Source organism: Mobula birostris, chromosome 11, assembly GCF_030028105.1.
Source record: "Mobula birostris isolate sMobBir1 chromosome 11, sMobBir1.hap1, whole genome shotgun sequence".
Lineage (NCBI taxonomy): Eukaryota > Metazoa > Chordata > Chondrichthyes > Myliobatiformes > Myliobatidae > Mobula > Mobula birostris.
Window position 1 is genome coordinate 29,142,450 of NC_092380.1, and position 10,984 is coordinate 29,153,433.

A 10,984-nucleotide genomic window follows, 5' to 3' on the forward strand; every position below is an offset into this window, starting at 1 on the left:
GGATGCACATTTTCAATTCCCATTGTAATTCACAGACCACATCTTTACTACTGTTTGGGGCGGGGGGGGGGTATACAACTCCCAGTGGGGTCTTTTCACTCTTCCAGTTCCTTAGTTCTAACCATAACAATTCAACATCTTCTGATCCTATGTCAGCTCTTTCTAAGGATTCGATTTCATTTTATACCAACAGAGCCGCCCCACCCCCTCTACCTGCCTGCCTGACTTTTAGATACAATGTATCCTTGGAAGTTAAGCTCCCAGCTATATAATGTTTCACCTATGATTCAGTGATGCCCACAACATCATTCACACCAGCCTATAACCGTGCTACAAGTTCATCTATCCTATTCCGTATACTGTGTGCATTCAAATAAATCAGCTTCAGTCCTGTATTCACCCTTTTCGATTTTGTCCTCCTTTTACATTGTAACTTATCTGGTTGACTGCAAGTTTGTCCGAACATCAGCTTGTCCTTGCTAGCCTCTTACTACACACTGCCTCTGATTGTAAAGCAACTGTCCCAACCTCAGCCCTATTACTCCAGTTCCCATACCTCTGCTAAATTAATTAAAAACCTTCTCAAACAGCTCTAGAAAGTCTGCCCACAAGGATATTAGTCCCCTCAGATTCAGGAGTAGCCTGTTCCTTTTGTACAAATCATAACAGAAGAGATTCCAGTGATTCAAAGTGCATGTCTTTATCAAAGTATGTATGGAGCATACAACCCTAAAATTTGCCTTCCCCACAGACGGCCACAAAACAAAGAACTGTGGAACAAATCCATTCAAAGAAAAACATCAATCACTACCCCTCCCCCCCACCTCATGTGCAAAAAAAAATGTGCAATTTACACAAATTGTGCAATTGCAATCAACAAAAAAAAAATTGAGTAAAATCACATTTCAGTTCAGTGTTCATCATCTGCAGGCCACCTCAACTCAAAAATTGCCCTAACATAGCAAAAGAGAAAGGACCAACCAGAACTAGTACACATCATAAACCTGAATTAGAGTCCAAACCTATAAACTGCAGAGAGTAAACCTTGCTCCAGCACCATCTTCTGACAGTATCCAGTAATCTGAACCCCAGCTCATGCACCATTTCCTCAGACATGCATTTATCTGCTCCTATTCTTACCCTCACGTGCTTGTGGCACAGGCAACAATTCAGAGGTTACTACCCTGGCATCAGTGAACTCCACTACCCTCCATATTACTCAACCAACTCATGAGGCACTTCCTGCCTTCTTTTCATCCTTAGACACCTGAGGTATCACAGAACCAAACTGGAAAGAAGTCATCTTTGTTCCCCTGGGAATGTGCATGACCACAGATACATTTATAGGTTGCTGAATTCCTCAAATATGCCAGTGAAATATCATTCAGAATCAGGAATCACAGGTTGGATGACTTAGAATGAGCAGAGGAGAAATTTCTTTAAGCAAAGGTGTTATTCTGAATCAGAGGAAGTAACTGAGGATAAATCATTACAGATATTCAAGGAAGAGTTTTGAATAATAATGTTTAAATGGATTGGGGAATAAAGCAGGAAGAGGATTTTAAATTTGAATGATCAACCATGATCACTGAGTGGCAGTGTAAGCTCAGGTCCAAATCACTAACTCCTGCTCCTATATCATTAGATCTATAAAACAACTGTACTTATAGTATCACATTCTCTCTAATTTATGGGACATGGGAGTTGTTGACAGACTAGGGTGTGACTTAAAGAAAATGAAAGGATATTCTATACAATGGGTAAGTATATTAATAATTTAACCTGTCAAAAATCTGACCACTGAATTTAAACAGCACATTCCTCCAACACTGACAGAGGTGGTGTGTATCAGATCCCAACTGAATATTTAGCCCTAACCGAATCATGGGACAATTTACAGTGACCAATTAACCTACTAACTGGTACGTCTTTAGAAAGTGGGAGAAAAGCCACACATTTACAGGTTAGATATACAAACTCCTTAGTAATGGGGTTGGAACTGAACTCTAAACTCCAACGCCCCAGGCTATGATAGTGTTGCACTAACCGCTATGGTACCTCTTGCCTCTTACCTAAAACTTGACTTTTACTTTTAGCTATGAGGAAAAGTTCCCTACCATCTACACTATCTTCCTTCCTCTTAATTCTGCTTTTCACTTTAGTCTCTCTCCACTGCACTACAGCCTCCCACTCTGTCCTCATCAATACTCTATCCTAGTGAATCTCTTCTACATCCTCTGCAGTGCAATGATACATATTCTGGGTAATTATCAATTCCAAGGCACCCTTCCTTCTCCTGCCCCTCAGAATTACCATTCTAGCCACCCATTTCCCCACTCCCTCAAACAAACACCTGGTGGGAAACATCACAGAAGCACTGTTAAATATTGGACAGGACACTGACAGAAACCTCTGCTGCTGTCCAGAATCACTCATTAGGATCTATCTAAGAGCCAGAGTTCCAATTTAATATCCCTCGATACTGCACTGAATTGTTAGCCATGATTATCTGTGGAATATGGAACTTTTACCAACAACCTGCTGAATGAAGAGATGGAGGGCTCCTAACTGAACCATCACTGACATCTGAATAAAGAATTGTATCAGTATTTGCAATTAATGCTATGAGCCACGTGAAGAATGAATGGGTTAAAACACTATAGGAATAAAGGAAAAAGAAAGTGTACATAATGCTGCATAAGAAGTTCCATCAGGCATGCAAAGCCCTTTCCTCTTCCTGGCATTTCTTTACCTGGTGGAGCAGTTAACATGAAGACAACCGGTTTATGTGGAATATGTTTGGGACTACAAGTGGAATATGTTTGGGACTACAGGCTTTGATCACAGTTACTGCTGATAAGGATTTACTAATAAATGCCAGGAACAGTTCTCTACCACTTAATCCAATCAATGGTAAGAGCACTTATGACAGAGTATTATGACAGAATTTGCTATGTAAAAGGAATTCAGTGGGTATCTACCGCACTACAAATTTAAACAGGTTAATATTGGGAGCAAAACTCCAATACAGCTTCACTTTCTGTCCAGGTAAGAAGAGATGAAGACACATGAAATATGCCCAAATGTTGATATAGCATTTAAAAGAATAACAACACATGAACAGGTGGCAGGCCAGAACCGGGTATTATTGTAAAGAATGACTAAGACATCAAAAAAAGAGAAAAAAATAGGCTAATAAGATGAGTCAAAAACGTAAAACATACACCTTTGGTATCTAGAGTTTAAATACATCAATCTGATGGATGGGCTTTCTTTGATTGGGTTCATTCAAGTCTCAGAAGCTAGGGTTACTCAATATTACGAATCATATTATTCATACTAATGTGCCTTATCATAATTTACATCTTTTTTACTTGTTTAAAGGTGATCGTGAGGAGTTCACTGCTTAAACAAGACATATCCTTATGAATACTTCAAATATTATATATCCTTTGATGTTTTGTCACCCAAGTAGTTTTTCTGATAATTTTGGACTTAATTTAGATACCACAAAATTTTCTGCCTCTAAATTTTCAGATGTAGTGATTCTAAACATGTGATTTAGAATGAAAGGGGGATTGTTGGATTTGACTGTTTAATTCTAATTGTCATTCTGCTTTGTCACTAATGCAGTATATTAATGTGCTTACTTGATGCTCTTCTGAAGCCTGCTTTCAACCCTAAATCTTTCTAAGTCTCCGAGTAATCTCTCAAAGAGAAATAAAATGTCCCAGGAGGTTTTATTAGGCAAGTAAATATAGGTACTGCAGCTATTTGCTCCATTGTCCTGTTTGTTTATTATTTTAATTATTTGGATGACAGAAGACTTCTTTTCTCTCCCTGAGAGTTTGACTGACTTCTCTGCTGTGGCTGTGTCTCTGTGCACTTCCCCAGGCTAGTGGGCCACAGATTATTAAGTTACATCCACATCAGGTTGCAGCTGGAAGGCTAGCAACTGGTCCCTTCTCAACTCAAGCCTCATGTTACATACAATTAGCAACTAGCATAGGCAGTTTAGGTTGGCAGGTCTTTAGACATTTTTCCAACTTATGTGTGAAGCAGAACAGTTTGACTAAATTCTGTTTTGTTGGGGACCTCACTTGGTCTGTAACACGAATATTTCCATTTCTGAAGGCCAATGTGCAAACAACTTCTTTACAATCCTATCAACCAGTGATGTCACTTTCTACAAATTATGGACCTACGTTCACTGTGCCAGACTACCCCTGGATGGTTTTACCAAAGTCCAACAGCTCCACCTGTCTGTATTAAATTCATTGCTGTCCACTACACTCCCAATCTAGGTGTCATTTGCAAGTTTGCTGATACCAGTTAACCATATTATCATCCAGATTGTTGAAATAGATAACAGAAAACATTGCCCCCAGCACCAAGCCCTGCGGCACTCCACTAGTCACAGACCTCCAGGCATGGAGGCAACCATCTACTACCCCTCTCTGGCACTGTCATACATTTCTATTTTGTTCAAAAATACAAAGTGGCAACTTGCAGTAAACATTTTTATTTTCCAGTATCGTGTGACACGTGGTTTGGAAATAGTTATTTCCATGTGAAATGTAGGCCATTCAGTTTTATAACAAACTGCACATAAGCTATCCTAGCATAACCAAAGTAAAAGGTGTATATTGTCACTTTCCTGAAAAATGTGTGACAAATTGTTATAGGCTTCTTTATTTTATGTATTCTATGGTCCTAATGCCGATATATAAATTTGAATGACAGTGGCAGTTAAGTCTGAAAGTTCTATGCATTTGCACACAATACAGCGATGCTTCCAGAACAAAAAGCATACATTTTTATTTTGCCCAAAAATGCAAAATGGTAACTCATTGTAAACATTTATATTTAGAGTATCCTATGGTGTGGATTGTTTTGGAATAACAAGTCTAGGCCATACGTTATTCCTGTTGGCTCTAGTCTAGGGCTGTCGGGGAACCAACATAAAAACAAGTCCACCCCCAGTGTGGTGTGTTGTGACGGGAAAAGGACACAGGCATTTCTATTTGCAGTACATTTACAGAAATGATCCAGGGCAACCAAATCCAAGGGTGTAATCCAAAAGCTGAAATCCCAATATGAAAACACAGGTCAGAGCACGAATACAAGTTTGTTAATACAGAAACTAGCATGATTCTTTAACGGTCCTCTCCCCCTTAATTCTTTTTAAAATTGCGCTCTCAAAATGCCGACTGGAGCAGCCCTGACAGGGAGGTGGGTCCGGCAGCGTTCTGAATGGAGATTCACATCAGCTCGGCACACCTGAAACAAGGGAAACTGGATGGCAAGAGAGGATAGAAACAACACCCCACCCACAGAAACAAATTGTCTTGACTTGGCAACAAAAATAACAGTAACTCATGGACCGAGACTGAGTGTGTCTGCCCACACATTTTTGCTCCCTTTTTTATAATGAATATCAACATTACAATTTTGGGTAATCAAAGACCAGTGCATAAGGCAATGTGTGTGGTTCTGCAGACGACAGAAAGAGAATGGGATTGTGGTTTGTGGGGGAGGGGGGAGGGGGGGAGGGGGGGAGGGGGGGAGGGGGGAGGGGGGAGGGGGGGAGGGGGGGAGGGGGGAGAGAGACTCCTGCAACAGCATTGCGCTCCCACATGTAGGATTGGTGTCAACCTCCACCTTGAAAGGTTTGCTGTTATCAAGTGCGGTAAGAACAAGTGTGTGGCACAACAGCATAGTCACACACTCAATGACACCTGACACTCAGGGGTCCACACAAACTCATGGGAAGAGCTCAGCAGGCTAACAAGAGGGGACACGACTGTGGAGAAATTTCCAACAGAAACATCAATAATAACCAGCTGTACCAAGAAAGTGCCAGAGTTGCCGCTTCATATTGGGCACAGGAAAGGAATGTATTGCTTCGACCTTCGCGTCAACTAAATGCACTTGATCCTGGCTAACAACTTTGCCCAGCTAGGTGACCTGAGTCACACTTAGTTAAATAAAAGGTCAACGAGGCCTTACCTAAACACGTGAAGAGTCTCCATGTGTGACAACCAGTCAGCAGAATAGACCACCAGGTCATCTAAATCAGTGGTCCCCAACCACTGGGCCGCAAAGCATGTGCTACCGGGCCGCAAGGAAACAATATGATTTGGTGATATGAAATGACATGAGTCAGCTGCACCTTTCCTCATTCCCTGTCACGCACTATTGAACTTGAACACTCCTCCCCCACCCTGTCAGCCGGTCCACAAGAATATTGTCAATATTAAACCAGTCCACGGTGCAAAAATGGTTGGGGACCCCGATCTAAATAAGCCTCGCAGTTAGGCATCTCCTCCAAAACTAGGGACAGAAGTCACCGGAGTGTTGTTGGTGTGTTGTGCATTCCAAATGCCATGGAGTACTGAAGGAAATGATCTGGAATATCAAAGACAGATTTCAGTGGCATGAGGAGTTAGTGAGACCTACCAATATCCTTTTAACAGGTCAAGCTTACTGACAAACTTGGCTGAACTTACTCTGTCAATGCAATCCTCCATTTTCCTCAAAGTAAGCACTCCTTTTGCCCCAGCTGTATCACTCTCCCTCGCTGCAGACCAACACAAAGCGAGGGAAGGATCTATCAGCTGATCATGGATGGCCAGCAACTCAATCATCGCACTACTAGATAGGATTTCCTTTCGACAAAGTCTTTCATAGCAGAATCTGGTGCCAGCGGAGACCCTGCGAATAAGCCAGGTAGAGGTGACACAAAGAAGTTGGAGAGATCCACCGCATCTTGAAATCTGCAGGACTGAGCACAAGTCATCACCCAGGCTGGGAACACAGAGGAGAAAGCAGGAGCAAACTCCTCATTCTGGGGTTGAGCCAAGGGCGTAGCTGCCACCCCTGGCCATGGCAGCACCCTTCCACCAGCTAGGTTATTGTCCAGGATTAGGGTGACCCCTCTGGCTGGTAACGAAGGTCTTACCCCGACTGCGACAAACCCACTCACTAGGTCTGACTGTAAACGGATTGTGTGCACTGGAACTTTTAAACACCCCATCTCAATTCCCTGCACTAAGACAGGTGACCCGCAAAATGGGTCCTTAGAAAGATCTAGTGCATCAGAGCAGATAAAAGACTGCTGTTGCCAGTATTACACCAGCACAGTCACCGAGATCTGTTTGCTTGGCTTACCAGACTTAGAAACTAGCGCATGAAATAATAAAGGCATATACATTGGATCCTACATCAGCTGAAGTCCTCAGAACATCGTGGAGAGTTTTAATCAGACCCACACCTTGAGACTGGTCCAATGGCTGCTGCTGCTGTTTGCACCTTAGGCTCATGCAGTCCGCCATTAAATGACCTGTCCTGTGACAATAAAAACACTTGCACTCTTTCTTCGGTGAAGTAGGAGGAGGCTGTTTCTCATCGTGAGCCTTAGTGACATCGACCGCTTTCTCACTGCTCTGAGCTACTGCATGGTGAGACGCAAATACATTCTTGTGTGCAAGGCTAAGTTCATCTGTTCGCACAGTGGCTTGAGACGAGGAATGTACTTTCTGTTCATTCAGGTTCAGAACAATACGCTCAGGTAAACGGTTTTTAAAGTCCTCCAAAAGCAACAGCTCCCGAAGAGAACCAAAATTCCGTCACCTTATCTTACATGCATCATTTATCAAAGAGGTGGCCCCTCTCCCTTGCAAACCCACAGGTCTGAGCTGTGATCTTCCTGCAAGTTCCAAAGCACTGTCCCTATGCCTCGGGCACCAGCTCATATGCATGCAAGGTCGCAGCTTGAACAGTCTCATAACTGAGACTGTTGGGCAGCGACAGAGCAGAGCCTACCCTCCTGTGCTTTCCCCACAAACTTACACTGCAAGGGGAGGCCAGACATCCTGAGGCCATTGCAGTGAGCCTGCTATGCGCTCAAAAGCACCAAAGTAGGAGTCCACCTCACTCTCGTGAAAAGGTGGCACTACTTTGATGTGCTTACCCACATCAAACCCAGGCTGTGAGGTCACTGGGTCAGTGCTCTCAGCCGGCGAGGAAGCAGGAGTCAACCGCACAACCGGAGCAGCAGCAATTTTCATCGCCTCAAACCCCAGCTGCTGCAGTTTGACCTCCTTTTCAGCCTCTATCTCCTATCTGCGAACCTCCAGCTACCACTTTAGCCCGGGAGTGCAGTGCACGCCTTTTTCCTCATCTGAGGTGAGCTGCAGTCCCACCAGTCGCACCCTCAAATAAGGATCACACCCACTGGCCAGTGAACCTTCACCCTCAGACACAGTGGACACAAGGTGACAAGGTGACAACGTGACTTCGGCCTCAGCCTCAGCCTCCACCTGATCTTTCTCTTGCCCCTCAGAATTCTCAACTGTGGGTACCTCTCCATTGGGTGCCTGCATACCAAGCACAGAAACGCCGTGCTCCATCAGACCTTCAAACAAGGCATGCTTAATTACCTTTTTCAGGTCTTGTTTTGCCACAAGAATATTAAAGTGCTCTGCCAAGGACAGAAGGTCATCTTTGCAGCACCTGTCTAGTTGTTCTACTATAAGATCAGTCACAAATACCTGCATACTAAATTGGTCCATATCCACACTGTGAGACATTCACCCAAATAGTGTATCCCCACCAGGGATTAAGGCCCCACCCAGGATTGTACTCTAAAACAAACAAAAAAAACCCAAAGTAAAATAACAAAGTGTTCCAATGGAAGAAGAGAACACACCTCACCTGGGACACAATAACTTTACCAGAGAACACTCAAACATGGTGATCAATCAGAAAAGAAAAAAAACTTCAACTCATCCTTTACAAAATTAACTGACTCCAACAGGGAGTATCCCAGATGAGCCCCCAATTTATGTTACAATCCCCTTTGTTGGCTCTTCTCTAGGGGAGTTGGGGGCAGGAACATAAAAACAAGTCCACCCTCAGTGTGGTGCATTGTTTGTGAAAGGAAAAGGACAGGCAGATACAGGCTGTCCTATTTACAATATATTTACACATATTTACAGAAGTGATCCAGGGCAACCAAATCCAAGGGAGTAATCCAAAAGTTGAAATCATAATACAAAAATACTGGTCAGAATACGAAGACTACAAATTTACCAATACAAAAACTAGAGCAGTCAGTTCTCCCCTACTACTACTTCTAATTTTTTAATGGTGGTTGGTAGTCCAACTTAAAGGTACGTTACTGCCATCAACTGGATTAGTGTGGTGTAGAGAGTTGGGAAATAAAACCCCTATTAGTTCTTTCTCAATTGAAAATTAAATTATCCCTAAAGGCCCTATAGATTGTAAACAATGAAAGACAAGAGTGAATTAAATTAAAATCACTTCCATACCTTAGTGAAGTTTTTAAAATGAAAACTTTCAACTCCCAAAGCTAGTAGTGCAGCCTGCATTTGCTTTCTTTCAACCTCATATACTTTACATTGTAAAAGAAAGTGTTCAGCTATTCATAATGTCAAAAGCTACACATTCCAGAGTGAGGTTTTCCAACAAGATACAAGCAATAATTTAGCCCAATTCTAAGCTGAGTCAATACAATTCCTTCCCTTTATGTTTACCCCTTCTCCAATCAATCCAAGAGTTTTATGTGTTCTGTAAAGGTGTCTCTACTTATGCCCATTATCACACAAGTCTTACCATAATCCCCTAATTCTTAGTCCCACCAATCCCTTAGTTTGTGATTTGTTAAGTGGAAGGTCTATAACCACAGCTGAACCTTTAACAGCTTTTTTGGCCAAACAATCAACCCGCTCATTCCCCTCAACAGCTCTATGTGCAGGAACCCAGAAGAGGACATGTAGACCAATACTTTGAATATGAAATAAAATTTGAGGAACTTCCAGCAGTAAATCTGACCTGCTGCTAGAATGACTTGTTTTAAGACTAGTCAAAACCAAAAAAGAATCTGAACAAATTACAACTTTGCAAGGACAAATTTCCCACCCACTGTAAGCCCAAAATGGTGGCAACCAATTCTGCTGTATATACTGATAAATGGTTGTAAGAAGGTTCTTTATTGTTACCTGTAATTCAGGCACAAAAACAGCCACACCGACATTCCCAGTTAAATCATCTATTGATCCATCAGTAAAAATGGTTAACGTATCATAATAATTTTCCTCAGCATATTGATGAGCCAACTGATTAAAGCATATCAAGATCTTTGGAATTCATTAAATCATGCAACCTAAAATCAACTAAAGTTATTGGACAAAACCAAGGTGGGACATATTGCATAATCCAGCAGACCCATATTCATAGCGTGATAAGAATTCAGCCACCCAAAACTAAAAACACTTTTCTTGTGATGTTCCCAAAAGTTTTCCAACACTTTTAAACAGGGTGATCATTCCTCTGCCCCCCTCAAATTAATCCAGTATGTTAACAACAACTTCAACCTCCGCAACTGTAAGGGTAATTGTTCCAGTTCAACCAGTAAAGCCAAAACAGGAGATGACCTTACTGCACCACAACACAGTCTTAAAGCCTGTGCTTGTATCACTTCCAAACATTTTAAATTGAAAATGAAGCTGATCCACAAGTCACACAACCATAATCAAGTACAGATCTAATTAAACAAATTAAATGGACAGAGGTCTGTGTAGCACCTCAAGTTTTAATGCCCCTTTCCATTTATCAATTATTTTACTGATATGGTGCTTCCATGTCAGCTTATTATCTAGCCACATGCTGAGAAATCTTACCACTGACTCTTCAAGAGTTTGCCCATATAATTTAAAATCAAGTGCAGGTCTATTGATCATCTTTGTCAAACACATCACTTGTGTTTCAGCTACTGAAAGCTTAAAACTCTACTTATTTGCCCATTGTTCGACCTTATTACTCATTAATTGCATCAGTTAAATTGAAATTGCTACTTCTGATCAATAAAGCTCCATCATCTACAAAATGTGACTTACCCACCCCAGTAATATCTCAAAGAAAATATCATTAATCATAATATTAAACAATAAAGAGCTACAAA